General features: G+C 39.8%; 1 long non-coding RNA gene across 2 annotated transcripts in view; it reads right to left on the reverse strand.

Annotated features, from left to right (window-relative positions):
- LOC118170569 overlaps window positions 1-21,558 on the reverse strand; it is a 129,268-nt gene that overhangs the window by 44,705 nt on the left and 63,005 nt on the right. For both annotated transcript variants that reach the window (XR_004752780.1, XR_004752781.1), the window contains exon 4: window positions 6,823-6,935. This is a non-coding gene — a long non-coding RNA (uncharacterized LOC118170569). The remainder of the gene's footprint in view (window positions 1-6,822; window positions 6,936-21,558) is intronic.

Here is a 21,558-nt window from a genome sequence, read left to right on the forward strand (position 1 = left end):
AGAAGGAAGGGAGAAGGAAGGGAGAAGGAAGGGAGAAGGAAGGGAGAGATAAAAAATAGGAACACAAGTTTGTGTGTCCCCTTCACTCCCTCCATCCCCACCACTTTCCTAAGCAGACACAGAAATGCAGAACTTCTTACAAACCCCAGATTTGACATCTCTTAAGAAACTTTTGGACTGAACTGAAACATTCCTTCTCCCTTAAGATCAAAGTTTACCCATAATACCAGTAAATGAAAAAAGATGACAAAATTGGTACTTCTGGCATTGCGAATCTTCATATAACTTAAAGTTCCCAAAGCATTGCAAATATGCAGAAGAAGCCATTTAGGTCTTCTTCATTAAATTTAATTAGAATCAATAATGTCAAAAACAGAAACACACCAATTTTGTTAATTGTGCCTTCATTGCTGCAAAATATACCTGGGGAGAAAGCAACCTGTGAACTGCAAACAAATGCACAGGTGTCTCTCTCTGCTTCTGAGTTGTCCTTCATAGAGAGGCTAAGAAGATAAACCAGGTCTGCAGTGAGGAGCTCCACTGCCACATGCCCTCTCCTCAGCTGAGCTAAATGAGCATCGCAGGTGAAGGTAAGGAACAATGTGAGAGCCTATCTTTGAAAAAATACTTGTAATCTCTTAGGACTGTGAGGCACTCAGTGAGGCACTGCAAGAATCCCCATGCCAGTGAACTACCGTTTGGCTGCTGCGTGTCTCCAGGTACTACATGTATGGAAGACAAGTCGACAAACTGAAGACAATTTATCAAGACTAAACGTGGATTTCTCTTACAGATCAACTCACGCATGCAATCTTTGGCATAGAATTTCTCTATGGAAAATTGGCATGGGTATCCTGACTGAATACTCGCTTTTAGGTTGTAAGTCATACCTACAAAGTAACTTTTTTTTGTTGACCCGTATCGCCTATTTAAAAGTAGTGATTTACATTAAAACACACACACAAACTCAGGAAAAGATGATACAAAACAGGTCAAAACTTACTTTCTTATTTGTTCACTTTGCAATCATAAAAATACGAGGGTTTATTTTTACTATTATTTTTATTGTCTGTGGATTACTGTGAATATAACCTAAGATCCGATACTTACATCACCATCCCAGTGTAAAATCTTTAAGACCCCTGAAGGTAGAATCTGAGGATAAACTTTGTGCATCTCATGATAAATGTATCACTGGGCAAGGTATGAGCAATATCTTTTTAAACAATTCTGGTTATATTGTATGAACTGGATTGATATCCAGCTAATAAAGCCAGAAGAAAAATAATAATAATAATAATGAAGAATGTAAGGATAATAACAGAAATGAAAGTTTTTCCTTCTTACCAGCTTCCCCTCAAAATTAAAGCCAGTCACTTGTATTGGGTATACTGAAGGATGCTCGTTTAGAATAAATGTTGTCACTTTTATTCTAAGGGACATTGCTACTTTCTAAAAGTAGCTGCTGTTTAAACTAAGATGAAATGCAGTCTGAGAGAGACTTTTAGGCAATAAAGCCAATAAAGTATTTCCCTCACTCCTTTTACATTAAACAGTGGCTTCTCCCAGTGTAACAGACAACTCAAAACAATGCTTGCCAAAGAGTTAAAAGCACAAGAGCAATTAACAGTTCAAATCAGAAGTGTTAGCACACAAAGGTAGAAGACGTGTGAACTTCTCCTGTGCACCTCCAGTTTCTACTGATATAGAATTTTTGTTTTCCCACTTCCTCTTTTTTGCCACTTTCAGGTTTCCACTGCTGGGAATTACAGGGAAATAAGATCAAAAATTTAGCATGTGATCACACTACACTGTTTCTAATCAATGCATTTGTATGCATCATGTCCACCTATGTTTCCAAATAGCCATTTTAATTTTAGGAACATGTATTTATTTGGATTACCAGTAATTAAATTTATTTTAAATTCATCTACAGTGTGGATTCAAATTTATTTTTGAGAGGCATTTTACAGAAGAGAACCACAAAGGTTTAAAAAATTGTAGAAGAACTCTCAAGTCTAGTAGCGTCCTCCACTGGAATGCCAAGTAGCCAAGGAGCAGAAAGCAATAATGAAATAAAAGGGGAAGGAATTCTATCTATAGGTGCAATTGAATTTAACATCTACTACTCTTTACAACAGTAGGAGCTACTGAGAAGTCTCTCCTTGGAGCAGATGGCAGAAAAAAAGTGTGCAAAAGCCAGGCATTGGGGTACTAGTACTTGAATGGAGAGGCAACCCTGAAAGAGGCTACTTATGGAAAAAATGCAAATCAAGAAACAACCAGTTTATGCAGTCAGAAGAGCTCTGTGTGACAACAGTCACCTAATCTGGAAACCTCATGGAATGGCTCAATGGGAAAGATGGAGCAAATCCATGATATGAGCAGCTCAACTTGCCAAGTACATAAAAGTTCTAAATATCACAAAAAATCAGAGTCAAATTATTTTTTCCTTCCTTCCAGCAGTGATCACCCCATGGGAAGGAGTCTTTGTGGAAATCAGCTCTCCCTCAAGGAGGAGGTTAACATCCTTGTTAATTATGATGGGCTCTCTTTTAAGCCCAACTCAGATCTTTCTGCAAGATGAGAGATCATGCTAACTGTGGCTATGTTGACATGATGCTGAACTGTTCATGTCCTGGGGAAAAAAAACAAAAACAAAAACAAACAACAACAACAAAAAAAACTAACATAGCAAACAGTTGTGACTGCTCAGCACTCCCAGAGGAACTTCATAGGCACCAGTGTCCTGAGAACTTGGCAGACAGGCAGGCAATCTGCTGTTTATACTGCATGGCACATGTATGAAACACTTCTACATTGGTGACGAAGCTCGCAAGCAAAGTCCCCCCGCTGGAAAGCAAACAACTAGCAGCTGTCAGACACATCAAAACCTTTAAGTATCTGTGGCACCTTCCTGGGTGAGTGTGCTAATGCACCTTAGAAACCCTAAAGATTTTAAATAAGAAAATATGATCATCCATTTATATTAACCAGCATTCCTAAAGCTAATTTATGATAACTAAAAATTACCAACCGTGCCAACACCACTTAGCTTTCTTCACATAAACTAGTATTCTGAAATGGTAATCTTAATTTTGCATTTGCAGTTCATTTCCTCTCAGTTGGTTAAACTGTTCATATCACTTGTTTCACACATTTCATGGATGATTCAAGACGCTCCTCTAATCTGGTACACATTATCAAAAGGCTCTAAAGATTCCTTCACTCTGCCCCCAGGCTCCTTTTGCCCCTTCAAACATCCCTGGGCTCGCTGGTCTTTGTCTCACTCTTCCAAAATGTTCAGGCTCCAGCCTGCTACGAGCCTCACCTGCCCAGATCCTAACAGCCGCTCCTGGCTCACCTCACACGCGCTCTCCCTGTTGCTCATGAAACTCAGTGAGTCACTGCTGGGAAACACAGGCTCTTCTTCCAGCACAGGCTGCTCCTGAAAACAAGAATCTTCAAACTGAAAATAACACCATCTCTCTTTCACAGGAAGGAGTTGTATTTTCTGGACAGCCCCACTGCTTTTTTCTCGGTTCTCTTAGGGTTTCAACTGTGTCACTCCTTCTCCCTCACCCCTGACAACTATAAATGCAATTAAACCTCATTTTCAACTAGCTGCAAGCAAAATTTAATTTTTATGGTATTGACGTATAACTTCTATAGTTGGGACAAAACAAAGAAAACAATCAAACAACCAAATCTCCAATCTCCTCTGCTCTACAAAATCCATAGATTCTTATGCCACCACATAGCTTATAAATATTACTTATATTCTTAATGTTTTGGTAGAAATAATTGCCTCTCCACTGACAACTTGTCAAGTTTCAGGATGATGCAATATGAGAAGTCAGAGATGTAATCTTCCAGATTTATAACAGAAATACTCCTCGCAGACCCTTAACTAGTGCAGTGGTACTGAGTGGCACTGCAATGTACCCTGATAGTAAAAGTCGTATTACCTGAAGTAAAAGACTCCCCACCCACCAAAAATAACTATAAAAATGATCCCTAACAGGAAAGAAAAAAAAAAAAAAAAAAAAAAAAAAAAAAAAAGAAAAGATACAAACTAAATTCTTCTCAGAATAGTCTTACCTATTTAAGCATGAGTCTTTGGCTTCCTGGATCAGTTTTGTCTTAGTTATGTCTCCTTTTTTTTTTCCTTTTATCTGTCTCCATCCCTGGCCTTCATCAGGGCTTCTCTACAAGTCTACATCCTTATGATATCAAATTCATAAGCAGGTTGCTAAAAACCAAAGGACTTTGGCTTTTATTTTATATGTGTTACATAAATACAAATTTATATATGTGTATATACACACACGATACTCCATGAAATATGCTTCTGTGTGCTGAGACAAGTTCCTGCACGCCTGCGTAAGGAACTGAGAGAACATAAAACTGAATGTAGACAACTGATGCTTCCCACATGTTTGTTCACCTCCAAGGGACGTTGCTTGTTTTCAAGGAACAAAGGGCAGGTAAGAAAATGTCCAGATAAAAGCAAATGGAAAGAGGCCTTCAGATGATAATTATAGGCCTGACATACACTTGTTACAGTCGATACACAGGAGACCCTCCTCCGGTGCCCCAGCGCCACCCTTGGGCGCGACGCCTCAGGATGCAGCCTGTGAGCAGCACCCAGCCGAGAGCAAGGCCGCGCTCACAGGCCCCAGCGGCCCTCTGCCAGGCCAGGATGGGCGCGCAGCCCGACCAGGCACCGTCAGCAAGCGGCACGACAAGCCGCTGCTGAGGGCATCCAGCTGATCTGTGAGCGTTATTGAGCCTTCAGTGCTGCACGCAACAGAAAACGTTCTGCCCAAGAAGATTGCTGCTAGTGACAATGACACCGAGACGGGCATGTCTTCCCGGGCACTACACAGATGGTTCTCTGCAACAGTACAGGAAGTTTATCGTCGTGCTTTGCATCTCAGAAGGCAGATTTCACACAGTTCACAAAGCCCTTTACCAGCATTAGAAATGATTCGTATTCCATGGCTAGCTAGATCAAAAATGCCACAGAAGGTTAATCCTTGTTTCCAGGAGAAGGCCAAGAGATGTGCACAAAGGGATTAGGCAGTAATCACAGAAGATTTCCAAAATAATATAATGTAACAGACTCAGGTATTGAGGCATGCTAGCAACAAACCCAGGACCAGTTTAAAAAATAAGTGGAACATGAGGAGATTGGCAGATAACGCAGTGCTCAGCAACTGGGGAAAATGCTGCAAACTCTTACCTCGCAGCTCAGCCTCAGAAGGGACCGAATCAGACCTGCTCATTTTTAATGCTAGGAATTATATAATGACAACCTGGTTTTACTTCGGTTACTGACTCACGGATAACATGGCTGATCAAGAAAGTGAAAGCATTTTTCCCAAGCCAACATCCTTAAGAGACTGAGCACAAAGGTCCCAGGGACAGCACAGAAGAATTAATATGATTGACTCATAAACAGGAATTTGAACATCTTCTCCTTCCTGCCCACAATGTAGCAGTAAGACAGAGCTGACAGTGTAGCAGGAAAATGTAATTAAATGTATAACATTTTTCTCAGAAATACCCCTTCATTAAATATTAAAACCCGCACTCTTTCTAAAACAAGGTCAATTTTAGTATATCTCACAGCTGAAATAGCTACTTGTTAAAAATAAAAAAATGCATCAGACAAATTTGTTCATGATTATTAAATAAATACAAAGACAACGCCTTTCATTTGGGAAATGCCTGACCCCTTATTGCCAGATAATAGGGGAATACCTGGGGCAAATATGCACCTCTTCCCCACCACTGATCCCAGATGCCTGCTTCTGATCTCTGCTGCAGAGAGCAAGCTTTGATCTGAGCAAACAAGTTGGTTGGAAGATGCCTCTAGAGGTCCTGTGGTCTAACCTCTAACTTGAAGGAGGATGAAAAAAAAAAAAAAAAAAAAAACAGACATGGCCAGACATGCCTAAACAAGCTCCCAAAACTTCCAGGGATGAAGAATTATCCCACAACCTCCCCAGACAACCTCTCCTAGCACTGTACTACCCTCCTTGTGAGGAAGCTTTTCCTAATATCCAACTCGAACCTCCAAGTTGTCCTTTGTGCTCACTGTCCCATGCTATGACTAGCAAGATTAACTTCGCTCCATCTCCCTAGCTCTCTTCACCCTTAGTTTAAGTCAAACTCCTTTTGCCAGAGAGGCAGGAGCAATGAGTGTATTCTGTGTTAGGCTGTACCCTAACATATAATGGCAGCAACAAAGGTGGAACTACAGTCCTCTTACCTTCCCAATAAAACTGCAGCTGTTAAGGGTTATATTGAACAGTAAAATAAATATTTGATAACTATATAGCTGTACTAGAATGTAAAAACTGTTTCTGGATGTCTGATTCTTTCAAATAACATGCTTAATTTTAGGTTTACGTGCAAGTAAGCTAAGAACAGGGCTGCTCTCACGCTTATAGTCACAGTGACTTGCTGGACCAGATCCCAGATGCCCCCCTTTATTATCTCCATATCTTAAAATTATGATTATCAATTCAGACTACTCAGTTTCTCCATGCTATTGTATTTCCTTCTATGCTGAATAAATTTTTTCCTATTAATTTTAGCAGATGTTTTAATTTATTCTTTATATTATATTTTATTAATGCCTATCACACTACCATCTAGGCAGATGGCCAACTTCAAAACCAAACTTTTATAGAGGAATTAAAAGAGCAGTCAAGCAAATGGTCTCTTCACAGCTGGGAAGCTGTTACTGTACAATATATTTATAGTATATAAAAGATACTTGTGAAGAGAACAGATGGTAACTTAAGAATTTACCTGAAACTGGATTTTGTCCTGAATTTCAGTAGGTCCTTGTGAGTTTGACATTTTAGTAGTTTTATTCTTTCAATCTCTTCATTTTCTATTCTAACGTTGCACATTCAGGTTTTCTGAAAAGACATACATTTATATACTCTTCAAAATCTTTTTAAAAGGTTAAGCAATAGAAGTCTACACTGTTAATGAACCCAGCAGGTCAGCAGATTTCTTCTAGTCAAAGTTATGAGCAGCTGCAGTCTCTCCCACAGATGTGATACAACACTTTATAAACACATGGATTCCTAAATATACAAGTGTGACAAACATATCAGCTCATCGCCTATGTGTTTCATAAGCTATTTGAAAGTAAACTCTTAATTTAAAAAACGTACAAGTTATACTAGCTGAGAAACTTTGGAAACTGAGAGCAGCTTTTTGAGCAGTTCCCTTCCCAAGGCCCAGTTTATTCTTTGTTTCTGAAGTGACTAGCGTGATGCTGCAGAAACTCAGGGCCGTTTGGGATTTGCGTCGTGACTTTTACACGTACATAGTAAGTACAAGTTCTTTACACTAAATGATGTACTTTACACTTGCAAAATCCAAGTTTAACAGCTAAACTCAAAGGAGAGATTTCCCACATCCAGATGAGCATGAGTCCTTCATCTCCCATTGATTTACAAGCAAATGGATGTTGGTACTTAATCCTGTCTACTTCACAGGAATTAAATTTATTTAAAGTCTGGTGACCACTCACTAGAGTGGAGCTTTAATGTCTCTTCGCTTGGCACAGCATCACTTGCAGCTTGCCAGATTACCTATAAAAGCATTTTAAGGGCCATATTGTGGATCTTTGACGTTGACATAAAGATTCCTTACGTGTGATGTCTAGTAAAGTGTGTTACATTCTAGAATATAAAACCCACAAAAATTAGTGCAAAGGTCAAAATCAACTTTAACAAAAAAAGCTAAATGATTTTATAAAAAGTATTTCATTTACATAGAAAATTTCTAGTCTACCATCTTTGGTTGATCCAGTAGTTAAACTTTATGGCTCAATATCCTAAATGAGTCTACCTCAGGCTTTTACACAAGCATAAATACAGATCAGTGTATTGGAGATCACATAATGTTTGTTTGTTCTGTTTTGTGTACAGTCACAATCCTTCGTATTAATGAACTAAAATATTCATTATAAATGTGCTCCAGAGGGACGCGTGGGCCTTCGCTCTGGAGCCACAGAGTCTGATTAAATGTAAGAACGTACAATGTATTTATCCCCTGATTCACAGTTGGCTACAAATACAGTAAGTTTTTCCTAACAGGCTACTTCTTAACTCTTATAATTCAGCCCTTTTTGTTTGATCTACAAATCTGTTCAACTCATTGTACACCTCAGTCAGCTAACTTGCACAAGAAACCTACTTTCTATGTACAGATCATTTCTCAATATAAACTTCCACTGGACTTTTTTTTTTTTTTTGGCATAAAACCTAATAATATGTTAGGATTTAAGAAAAAAGCTATTAGTATCGTTGTTACATAACTGAATTTTCCTTTTTTAGTGACAAGCCATGCTTTTCCTGTAGCGGGGAGCCAGAGATAGGTTATGTGCCAGACACAGCAAATCTTCCGTGACATCGACCTCCTCCCACAAGCTCAACAAGGAGCATATGCATCTCTGAGTCCATATTCTCCCCATACACCGCGTCTTCCTTCCAGCTCCTCCTTAAACATCTATATCAATAGGTTTAACTATAATATATATCAGGGAGCTACTCTAGGTTTTGTTCCCTGCAAGTTTTCTTGAATCTTACATATATCAGAGAGCCCAGGTATAGGTCGCCTGTGCTGCTTTTTCTCCTTTATTTTTTTATTATTGTTACAGGCCATTCTAGAAATACCTTATTTTTGCTGTCTAATTATTTCAACTCTGCTGCTAACATAGCTAGTACATGTTATTAGGCTTTTTTTTAATATACATCAGCTGAAGTACAGTCTTTAATTATGAAACATCTTATATACGTGAGCATGAGAGAGAATGCAAAGCAACCAGAAATACATAACCCATTTTCAGTCCCTACCCAAAAAATATGTTTTATTTTGCAGCACAACAGGGACCAGAAAAGAGCTGAGACGTGGACCTGATTTTTCATTGAACTTCAGTGTTATCTAAATGCTAAATTAATTTCAGATTTTTCCTTCATCTCAAAGATTAGCTTTCTAAGTTCTGATGTTTTCAGAATTAATCAATCCTATTTTACTAAACAGGAAATTGCTATCTAGAAAAACTAGGAAAGCATCTCTTAACCTTCCTTCCCTGCATTGGCTCACTTAATGAGGTGGTTTAGTTTGTGTTTTTGTTTGTTTTAAAGCATGAATGAAAACAGTGTCTTCCTAGCAGTGATGATTTTTCTGCTTTTAACAAAACCAAAACCAAAGCCAACACCTGGCAACTCCACATTTTTCCACTGAAATCACTGTGGGCCGCATTCAGCAAAGGGCTTAAGGACTTAAAAGGCAGGTGCTTCAGGGCAGCTCGTCAGCACCAACCATGCACAGCAGGTCCAGCTGGGGCCATGCAGGGCAGTAGCTGAGCAGGTGTCCACGCAGTGTTCGCAGCAGCCAGGATGCTGAGCAGGAAGCCACCAAAAGCCTACAGGTCTTACCTCCAGCCCAGAGCTGCAAGCGGTGTGCAGACACACTGCCACCCCCCAGCCAAACCACGAGAGCTCAGGAAAGCCCAGGGGTTTCAAATTGGAGAGCAACCAGGGCCTACCTTCCAACCTGGAGCCCTGGAAACTCTCACGCCTTCAAACTCTGGCCCAGTAGAGGCTGCTCAGGTCTTTGCTGGCACTGGTCCCAAGGGCGAGGTGTGATCGCCTGTACTCTCCCTGACAACTTCCTTCACCAAGGGAGTTCCTTAATATCTAGACTATCTGCAGCAGAAAGCATTGCTCCAAGTGAGCAATGGTCATAGAATCTATCGCAGGGAAGGAAAAAAAAAAAAAAAAAAAAGCAATTGCAAACACTGGAAAACGTAATGGGGGCATTTTTCTTAGCATCAAAATATTCTGGAGGCTTCCAAATAAACTCATAATTCAGAAGCCTTTGAGAGACAGCAATGCATCAATAATAGATTTTGAGTAGGTTATATCCTTGAAAGACGGTAGATGGTATAGAGGGCAAAATGAAGTTGTTGGTGGCCTAATACATTGCAAGCGGTTTGTCACCTACAGCACTGCTTTCTTTAAAGATATCTAACACATACACAGACACACACACAGGCAAAGATCTCTCAAGTGAATTTATTGACTAAAACCAGTTCCACAGAACCAATTAGTATCTTACACAGGCTGCCCTGCAAGGCTTATGAGGCCATCCATCACTTGTCCATTTAACTATTTAGCATTTGTTCCAGCAATTTGTCACACTGTCAGAACGGTAGCATTTCAGAATAGGACTTTTTGGTTGAAAGAAATCCAACTCAGATAGTGCAGATATTTCTTTTTTTAATAAGACTTACACAAGATTTATGTTTCTATTATTTTTAACCTTAAGCATCATGTCTGGAGGGTGAGGTTAATTCTTTGTATTTCAAAGGTTCTACATTTAAATCAATTGTTTTATATGAGAATTTAAAAATATCATGCGAAATGGAATTACTTTAAACTTCATCAGCAATCCACAGTTCTGACATCATAGAGCACCGTATCTCACAGCTACAGATATTATTTTTTTGTCATTTTTTCCCATCTAGTCATTTGCTTTTACATTCATTTCCAGTGACTTTCTTAATTTCACAGCACCAAATGAATCAGAAAAAATTACCTTTCCATTAAATGAAAGGCAAAATATCTCCATAATATTAGCATGCTTACTCCTAAGCTATTTTAGATTTTGCAGACTCTATACATCTAAAGGAAAAGAAAAAGGATTACTGCAGAGCTTCAATTACCCACCCACAGATATTTATAAATATAAATTAGCATAAATGCAGACAAAATAAAACGCAAAGAAGTGGTTCAAGCTTGGCTGTCTCTAACAGAGTATTTGAGTAACAGTGTAACACGGGAACTGGGAACTGTTTCCGAAGAGTGGTACTCTGTTTAAAACACAGCCAGAGAATTATGATTGAACAACATGTAGGTATTAGGCTAACACAATTTCTACATGAAATGGAAGCAGCTACACCACGTGTGTCAGGCAGCCCGTTAGCGCGTTGTCAGAGGCCTCTCGCAATGTAATGCCCACAGCTGTATGTCCATGCACCTGCTATGCTGCCACTTCACAGGCTCCACTCAGACGAAGGGAAGTTATTCAATAACCTTTAGATTTGTTTATTGTTTCAGAAGCAGGACTTGATTTTTAATGGCGAGAGCATGCAGATCAGAGGTCTGCTTTCCTGATACCCTGTAGGGTTTCCTGATTTAGATTTCGTATAAAGTGGATGCAGCAAAGATGCCTGGGAATCAAATGCCATCTCTGCATCTGAATGCTGTTAAGCAGCTCCCATGGCATTTCTCCCCGGCTCTCCATGTGCGTCTGTCACTAAGCTCACTCCCAGAGATAAAACAGCAAATGTGAACTCCTGTGGGAAAGAGCATCGAGTAAAAACCTTTCTTGAAGCCCCGGGAACACTACAGCTCAGTCAATCATGAGCCCTTCAATCAGCACGCCCATCTCACCTTGTACACAGAAGGGTTTGCAGTGTATGAGTGTTAGGCAGGGAAAACCGAATGTTTGGTAGACACAGAACACAGTGACTATCTCTGTTTAAAAGGCTTAGCAAATTTCACTAACACCCAGATTGTTACTGCTCAAAAAACAGACAACCCACAAACAAACAAACAGACAACAGTGCTCCCTCTGCTTTGCTGGGAAATCATAATGTTAAATACCTGATAATTGTGAAGTAAATATTTTTTCTACCATTTGTGTCTTCAATTAATAGATCCAGTCATTTATATTGGTGTCTGTTAAATACTACTGTTGTATTTGGATGTCTGTAGAGGATGCACCTACTCAGTCCTAGGTTACTAGGCAAGAACTATTATTTCCAGTTGCAGTGAGAATACCACAGCAACTCTTTCAAGACTGCAGAAGCAAATGGGTGGAGGGAGAGAACCTGAAGCACAGGCCACCATCAACAGGAGCCATGGAGCTGGTGCCAGGCAGCCACAGCAAAAGATGTGCACGGCCATGGAGGTGCAGACCCCAGCAAGAACCTCCACCTGGGGCCTGGGTCTATGTAAATTGCTACTTATTTATCTATGAAAACGGGTTTGCTTATTTGCTTTTTTGAATATACATATAACATTAAAACATCATAGGGTCCAAGGCAAATGAAGTCGGGGCTCAGGGCATTTGGGAAACTTGTAGGGATGCAGAGGCAGGGGGAGATGAGTGAGAGATGGGGTTGGTCCCGATGATCTCTTGAGGTCCCTTCCAACCCCCACAATTCTGTGATTCTGTAAAAGCAGGAAATAAACACAACAAATTGTTCCAGCCACAGCAAAAGGATACCTTGGCTACGAAACCTTGGCAGTGTCAGACACACCTGGAGGGGGAACACCCTGCGGCCTGTCAGTTTGGCTAACCTCTGTCTTTAGGAAGACCTCGAAAAATCTCTTGGTACCGGGACTGCCACTGCCAAAGAAAAGCAGCAACAAATACCACGCTCTGCCTTGGGCCTAGAGACTGGGGCAGTTCCTCCTGCCAGCAACCTATAGAAGTTCAAAATGAACCAGAAGACAGGATATTTGTATTCTTTCCCTCTCCTCTCACCATAAATAAATAAATAAAAACCGCAGCTTCTGATTTGCTTTTCATTCCCTTTTGTAAAGGAAGTTCCAGGTCAGCTCCCAGAAGCTGCAGAGAAGCTTTTGGGGTTTAATAGTCCAGAGTTAATTGCCATTCATTTGGCAGATTTGGTACAGAAGGCAGGTCAGAATTAATTTCTCGCTTAGCCAACACTGAAATTCACATTTAAAGTATAAAAAGCTATAGCTGCTACTGAAGTCTCATTCAGAGTAAGATGATCGCAGCAAGAACTTGTCCTGAATATAAAAAGCATTTGGGAACATATGCCGTCTCAAACAGAAAAATGGAAGTTGAAAGAGAAAAATAAGAAATAACCCAAATTCATAATGAAGGGTCAAACACACCTCTGCCTGCCTGTGTGCAGCTACTGCCTGCGACAAGGGAATTGAGCTCCAAACCGCAGCGTCTCCATCAGTCAGCCTTTTGGGCAGCTCGGTGCAGGGCTGATTGGAGTCACATAATCAGGTCAGAAAGGTTTCACAATGGCCCTGAGTACGCTTGCTATCGGAAAGGGGGCTCAGAGTTGTGAAGATCAATTACTACGTAAGTGACATTCAGTGAGATACATTAACGCTTTCATCAGGATGGGGAGAGGAAGGTAGGGCTGAGGAAGCAGAAGCCGGATTTTGAAACGAGTACAGCACTGCTTTCTTTTATAAAGCATCCTGGAGAAAAAAAGTGTTTGAAATAAGACAGCATCTGTAAGTAATTGCATGGAGTATTAACATTTCCTAAAAGGAGAACATGGAAGTATGAAAGTTTACATAAACCAAAGATACTGAACACAAAAATGCCTTTTCTTAGGATGGCCTTCTGCACCACAAATGTTCCTCCACACTTCCCTTTCACTAAGCCACCTGCCTGATGCCATCTGTTGTGTCCTGTCCCACCGTTAGATTTATAAAGTCACTGAGACGAAGAGGCCACTTTTGTCATTGTCTGTATCACGTTGGATTGAAAGAAAAGAGATGCCTGCCCACAGTGGACATGTTAATTAGGCACTTCCATCCTAAAATGCAATTTTGAAAATCCTTAGTTTCTGCCTCAATCTAAAGATACGTAAAACATGGAAATGTTCCTTTGACTTTCAAGTTCTCCAGGAACATCACATTATCTAATCCGTGTTGGGATTAGGTATTTTGGCATTGTTTTGCCTGCCTCTCCAAGATGCCCCACTTAATAACATCCTTGGATTGCACCTGCTACAAGTCAGGCATATAAAAGTTGTCCTTTAGTGAATCCAGGCAATGATTTGTATTTTTCTTCCATTCCAATATGGAAAAAAAACGAGCAGAAAAGTTAATTCTGAAACCCGCAGACATCCTTCATTTGATCAGGTCCCCCAAATTTAGGCTCAGAGGAATGCCTAAAAAGCACTAACACACAAGAGCAATGTTACTTCTTGCATGCATCAAGAATAAGCTGAAAATGTTCTCCTATGCCACGGATATTTGGATGGATGCTCTTACAAAGGAGATGCCTGAGGCCACATTATTGTTCTTCTATTCTCCTCCCCTATTCTTTTCATACTCACTGTATACCAAAATACATATATCTCATTGACTTTTTGAGCTGAGATGAAAGGAAAAATTCTGAGTGAAACCATAAAAGCCACAAAATTATTATCATAGGTAATAACAGAAGCAGCCCACTGTAGTTCGGTTTCCAAGAGCTCGTTTCAGCCATACCATCCTGCTTAGTCTGGAAGAAGATAAACTATATGAAAACATGGCTACAGTAGTTGTGTTCACCCAGGAAGCAAAAAATACTGCTGAAGACATTCTTAGGTTTAGTTGCATCCATACTCAGCACTGTATTAGTATAAATATTTCTATACTGTAATAGAAAAAAATATTTACGAAGACTTGGTACTGGCATCACTTCAGAACAAATCAAAATCACACAGATCCTTCTGACTAAGGCTTTAGCACTGTTCTCTACAACAGAGAATGGGGCAATTTGCAAACTAATATTTAAATACGTAATATATTCTAGCAGGAATAAAAACACCCCCCACACATATCCAGCAAACATGGTTTAGAGACCTTTTTGAGAAGTCCCAAGCATGCATACCCAGAAGTCAAGTACGATTCTGACCTCTAACACCACTTTACAAATTTGAATTACAACCCTACAGAAATAAGTGGCATTATTCCAAAATCATAACAGTTTACCAGACAAGCAGATGGCTACCCAAAACAACGAGGAATGAAGAATTTACTGAAGATGTATATTGGGCTCCAAGAAAAACCAGCAACAAGTACAGAGGCATATTAAATTCTTCTCATTTTAGAGCGCATCTCCCTTCTACAGCTACTCTGGAAGATAAAACGGATGAAGCCGTGTGATGGGACAGCTGCACCTTTTATATCAGGAAGATTATTTTTCTCTGTTCTGTTTCTCACCAGAAAACTCAAGAGAGGTGGTCAAATTACAGCATCCAACGTAACATAAGATTAGTCAGGCTTTCAAAATTGTGTTGAAGTTGTTGAAAGTGCTTGGACTTTTATTCAACAGTACTTTAGCCAAAAATCAAATGTTTTTCAAAGTTTTGTGTTTTTTTTTTTTTTAAGAAAAAAAAGTGATTTTTTTTTTTAAGAAAAGTGATTTTTTTTTAAGAAAAAAAAAAGTTTAATCATCTTTCTTGTTTAAAGTCTGAAGACAAATGAATTTCCAATGTGTTCCCAAAGGGAGATTTTTAAATTTAAAAAGAAAACAATCATCAAAAGTCACATTTCATCACATTTCTTGGGTCACTTTTTAGCTGTAACAATAGCACTAAGTTTTTTCTGCAGCTAATGCAGAATCTGATTTGTCAATGGTTTATCCACAGAAAATGTTATCTACAAAGGGGTTCTGGTAAGGCTACTTTGAAGGGAGAAGAAATTGAAAATAAATTGTACAGCAAATGAATAAGTAAAACTATTTTCTCTCTCCTGCATTTTCTGACTTCCTTCCCAGCCTATCATCTTTAATTAAACTCACTGCAAGTTTGGAAGCCTAGTAAATCCAGGAAGTTGCTTGTAAAGTGGCATATCAAAGCTCTAAACACCTCCTGTTCCATGGCTCTGGATTTAATAATTTTCCTTTAATAGCCTGTGTAGCTAGAAGCATTTTTGCCAGTATGACTGATTTAGTACTAGCCTCAGAATCTCCCTTCAAGCCTCACTCAAAGCTTGTGATTAGCTGATGCTGGTAGCAATATAAGCAGTCTCCATGGATTCTTGAAATAAAACATTTTACAAGTCTCATCTTCACATTTGGTTGCTATCCAATCTTCTCTTACACAGAACATAACAAATTTACAAGGGATTTTGCCCAGTTAAGTATTTCTGGATTTGTCAAAAATAAAAATTAATTTAAAAAAAAAAAAAAAAAGAAAAAAGACTCATTAGCTATAAAGAACCCCTTGGATTAGGCATGGATACACTGAGCATTGCAAATGTCTGGCACACTTTGTTCCTTTTTAGACAGACTGTAGGAATAAGTTTTGTTTTTGAGAGCAAAACAAACTGAAACAGTAGATTCTTTATGAATTGCACGTGTGTTATTTGTTGATATATTTGTTAAACCTGTGGAGAGGTTATGAGCATTTCAAAACAGGACTGTCATCTTGCTGTATGTTTGTACAGTAACTAGTTCAAAGAAAAGCTGATCAATGACTGGTGACACTAATGCACAAATACCTGCATTGTTTTCTGTTTCCTTAGCTGCATCAGAAACTACAATAAAGGATAAATGGTTCCATGCATAGCTCCGTTGTTTGGCTTTGTTCTTTTTGTCGGTGGTTTTTGTTTGTTTTTGTTGTTGTTTTGTTTTTGTAAAATTAAGAACAGTTAGATAACTGGAATGAAGAAATGTTAAAAAAATCCTCTGGAAAGCTAATTGAATAAAGTGCTATGTACAAACTAGGTTATTTTTCTACCCCTGACAAGACCTTCAGTCTTAAATTTAGTTTCCACTTAATTAAATTCCCCTAAACTGTACACATATGCTGCAAAACATGCCACAGAATGAATCTATTCAATAGCCTCTGTACCCAGACTCTAGAAGAAGTTTTGCAGGCTTCTTGACAGGAAAGAGACAATAATCCTATGGCTTCATCTCTTTGAACCATATAACTAAGGATTTGGGAAAAAGCCCATATTGGAGCTTAAAAATAAAGTACTAAAACTGTAAGTTGAAAATACATTTACTGTCAGTACTGCTCTCCAGCCAATGCCTTTTCCCCAGATACAGCAAATTAGCAGTACCTTTATGCATCTCCCTGGCACATCCTGCTTGGAAAAGGTTCTCAAAGCAAGGAGCCCTTTGGTCTCATGTCACAAGCCTGCCTATCCACTGCACTCATTCTTTTTTGCCTTACTCGCAGCTGCACTTGGAAGCCAGGGCTTGCGACGAGGCATCGCCAGCAGCGAGGAAGGACAGGAAATCACGCACCAGCTCCATGTGCACTCACAGCTTATGCAGAGAGAGAAAAAGGAAAGACCTGGCCACAGCAGCTCCATTTATCATCCCAGCATCTGCCAGTTCACGGTGACATGCTAGGCTACATCATTAGCCTGCTTTGCACACTGTAACAGGGAAGAGCTATCTGTCACAGGCCAGCTTTAGGTAATGCTGCCAACGTGACCTGCATTTTTGTGCATACAGAGAGGAAAAGAGGGAAGCTGATAATACTTCCCTCGCTCTCAAAAAGTTCTGCAGTGTGTGAATAAGTACCGGTCACCCTATCAAATAACCCTGCCGTTCCTCACGCTGAGCCAGGCTGTCTGTCAGCTATGGAAAGCCTATGGGCACACAGGGTGGGGAAGGATCGCGGCAATGAGACTGCCCTCCTCCACCTTCTGAAACAGGAGCTGCAGAACAGGATTTCCTTTCCATGTTTCTGTGGCACTTGCACTTCCCTGGAAGGGAAGATTGCATAGTGTGTCCACAACTTGACATAAGGCCCATAGTGAAAGGATCCAGCATGAAGATGAATTTCGTAAAAGAAAAAAAAATAAAAATAAAAAATAATAATAAAAAAAACACTTTGTCTTACAGATTAAATCTCTGTTTAAAGAAAGAGGTCACAGGCATCAAGTAAGCATGGAAAAAAAACAGGAACTTCGATTTCTACATTTAAATACATTTTTCTACCCTAAAACACATTTGCATTCTCAACCTGCTTTGAATAATTTTAACAAATATTAAATTATACATTAACTAGCAATGTTGAATTGCAGCAACAGTGGCTGAATTGCTAACTCGCTTTAGTATCTAGGGGCACAGATAGGAAATCAGCCAGGGGACACAAGATCAACTTCAGCATGTACAAAACAGCCATAATGTCTCCCAGCCTAATGAAACACACCTCTTATTTCAAAGATTTTCCTCCTCCTATAATGTATCAGAGCAATCCCTACGGGGAGGAGAGCTGTCGGCACCCGTGGACACTCACAGCTGGTTTTCTCCTGCTCCTTCTCACAAGCACGAACATGGAGCGTACCGGGACATGGCTCGGGTCTGTCACACACCTCCTCCTCAAACCCCTGCTAGCTCCAGGAGCTGCAGGGTAAGTGACCCAACAGCCGTTTCATTTTGGCAGCAAACAGATGAAGGGCTATACCAACAATACTCCAGCTTCAAAAACTTCTTCCAAAGGCTGAAATGCCTTCCTCCATGCAGTATTTTAAAGATGTTTTAATCCTTGTCAAGTGCCATTAAGCACACTAAGAGGCTCTTGTTATCAGGTGGCGAGTGGTCCTAGCTATGTATCTTTCTTCACTCCCTTCGTATTTTTATGTTCTTTCTTCCTTTCTTTTCCTCACCAGCCAAACCTTCCCTCCATTCATTGCTAAAATTTAGCTTTCCAACCTTCACGTTCCACGTGTTTATGTGAGCATACACAGATCATGTCATATGCAGTTAGTAATTTGACAAATCATTTTTTCCTGCATTATCATAGGGACATTTCACAAATGAAAGAAACCTGGGAAGAACTAACTGGATGATAAAAGATTTTTTAAATGATAACCTTAAGCAGCAAGTTTTTTAAGAAGAGCAAAATTTGTCCACCAAAGCCTAAAAAGCAAAGCTGCTTTCCTATGTAGACCTCGGATTTTAGGAACCAGCTAACTGATAAAATGCACATGGTTGGCTACCAGCTTCCTCCTCAACATCCCAAAAGTCTAAACATGTTTGGCATTACACTGTTTTTTCCAGGATTTGCCAAACTCAGACTGAAAACAAAAACTTCTTTAAAAGAGAGAACAAAAAAATCTTAGTCACCTCCTATGTTGTTTAAAAGGGCTTTACCTACTGGCATCTAATTCAAAGTTCTTCGAGGCACCTCTTCCTTGCCAGCATCCTTTCTTGCCATTAATTTCCTTTGACTGCATTTGAGAATCTATGCCAAGCACACACACCAATTCATGCGTGAAAGTTTTAAAACAGCTTTCCATTGATTTTTAGCCATTCCTCCTTATTACAGAAGTCATCACACACAGCCAGAAGTCAAAGAAACAGACGAGGGTAGATTCATATTGAGAACTACACAAGTAAGACATCAGGTTTTCTATTAAGCTGCAGTGCAAGCGGGAGCAAGCGGGTGTTCTGCAGTATGTAATTCCACCCTGTACCCACCTACGCAGTCAAAGAAAGGTTCATGGCCAGGAGGGAGATACAGACACAAACAAAAACAAACAAAATACTCTTTGGCTTCAGGTACAAAGAAACAGTTGCTCTCTCTTCATCAGTAAAATCTCCTAAGAAGGAAGACTCCAAAGAAAAAGAAACCGTGAAAGTAGAAGCCTGATGTAGACTCAGGTGACCAGTTCCTGTGCTTTCTCTGCCCCTTGTTGCTGATAAAACTCTATAGGAACTTAAAATTCAGTTCACTGGATAATGAGAAATATTTCCTCACCAACAACCCACGGGGACTTCCTTTTCTTTTGGCAGCTGACCTTCCTGTATTACTTCTCTAGACAGGGTTCAACTTGTAACCTCAGGCTCGGTGCTAAAGTTCCAGGGAAGTCTGGGCTTGGCCCTCAGCTAGAGTGAACATGTCTCTGTCAGAATGAGTACTCAGACATGAAATACCAATCAAAAACAAGTCCTGAAATTATTTAACAAACTTTTAAGTCCTTTTTGAAAACTGTTCTTTTCCCCAAAAGATTGTACATTAAAACATGGGGCTCTGGGTTTCCAGGGACCATAATCTGCTCCTGCATTGTAGAGCCAAGCATCATTCAGCCATCAGCTACCTCTGTCTTCTCTCTCCCATCTGTGCCCAAGAGTCCAAGGCTCAGCTTGCTTGAAATTCATGACAAAAAAAGGACTATAAATACTTCCAAAGATAATACTATTAACTTCCAACTTCAAGACTGCTATTTTTCTCTTTCCACATCAGATTATTTTTCTCCCAAATAAAATCTTCAACATTTTAGTAGCTTTACTCACAACTCGACCTGACTAGTTCCTCAGAGCAATGGTTTTCAAGTTTTAGTCTGCAAATCACTCAAAGTTGGTGGATAACTGTAAGGGTAACTTGAAAAGAAAGCATTAAAAATTCAAGCTGATTGTCTGTGGGGCTTTAACTTGCTATACCGAGATCTGTATCTTCAGCGGAAAAGGTTGGGAGGTTTACAGAAGAAAAAAAGGTTGAAAACTGCAACCCTACAGAGCAAAGTACAAGCATGTTGAAGTGACTTGATAGTTTTAGGCCCAGATCTGAATATACCTCTCTAGCTACAAACACAGCGAGCTTCTCTCTTACTTTTCCTTTGTAAGCTAAACAAACAGCTATTCTACAGCAAAGGAATGACTACGGTTCATATACAAACCACCACTGCCAATAATTATTTGGGTTAGGGAGTCCAGACTTGCTTAGCAATTGTGTCAGCATTCCTTTGGTTTTGCACCATCTTGATGCTTTTGTCTAGAAGCAGAATAACATGAGAAAAGCTGAAATCCACTCTTTTTTCTTTTTCTGAAGAAAGACAAATTCTTATATGCTACAAGCATGGTCTCCAGCAGAACATTTTCTCCAACTGCTCTGCAAATATTATGTCAAAGGGGAAAGATCACCTCCCTCACTCACCCCCACAAATCCCACATCCCGCAGTAAATCTCTGGCTCTTTCTGTCCTGGGAAACAAAACACTTACAGCTCAGACAAGCACTATTTCTCTCCAGATAACTAGGCCCCAACTGCATATTTCTGCCTATTATACCAAGCACAGGGGTGAGGAAAACGGAATAGGGAAAAGGATTCTATTGCACATTATAAATGAAAACCTCCTTCCTCTCATTAGCAATGTATCCTCTGCCCATTTTACTGCTGTTTACCACCTCCTTCTGATGTCAGGGATGCTGGATCATGATGAGCCATCACTGCTCAAACCCAGCCCCAGACTGTCACCTTGATTTAGGCGGCATGATCTCCGCACCTGGCCCCACATTTTGGACACAAGGGGCACCAGTCAGGCAACAGTTAGGGACCTGTGTGCAGCCGCAGGGATTGAAGTGTCAGGTATGGACTCTAATAAACACAAACTGGGACTGGAAACTTACCCTACTGACAGAAAATGGAAGATCCTGTAATAATTTAAAGAAAAAGCAATAAGCTTATAAAGAATTAGAATCTAAACATTCCGTATATATTTGAAATAAATATTACAGAAGTTTACAGAGAGCAATTCACAGATATCCCCCTGATAACATTATTGTTCTCTGTAATGCAAATGGCTTTTTTTTTTTTGATGATGCAGAACTGCGCAGCAGCACAGTCAGTGGAGAAAACATTCTGCCGGAATGATGTTTTACGTCACTATATTCAATAATAGAACCCTAAATTGCAGTAAGTATTGAAGTGAGTTTACAGCATGTAGGGAAGTGAGCCTGCATCAAGAACCGTAAGGCATTTCTCTAATAAGAAGATATAAAAGATTTA

Source organism: Oxyura jamaicensis, chromosome 8 (genome assembly GCF_011077185.1).
Source record: "Oxyura jamaicensis isolate SHBP4307 breed ruddy duck chromosome 8, BPBGC_Ojam_1.0, whole genome shotgun sequence".
NCBI lineage: Eukaryota > Metazoa > Chordata > Aves > Anseriformes > Anatidae > Oxyura > Oxyura jamaicensis.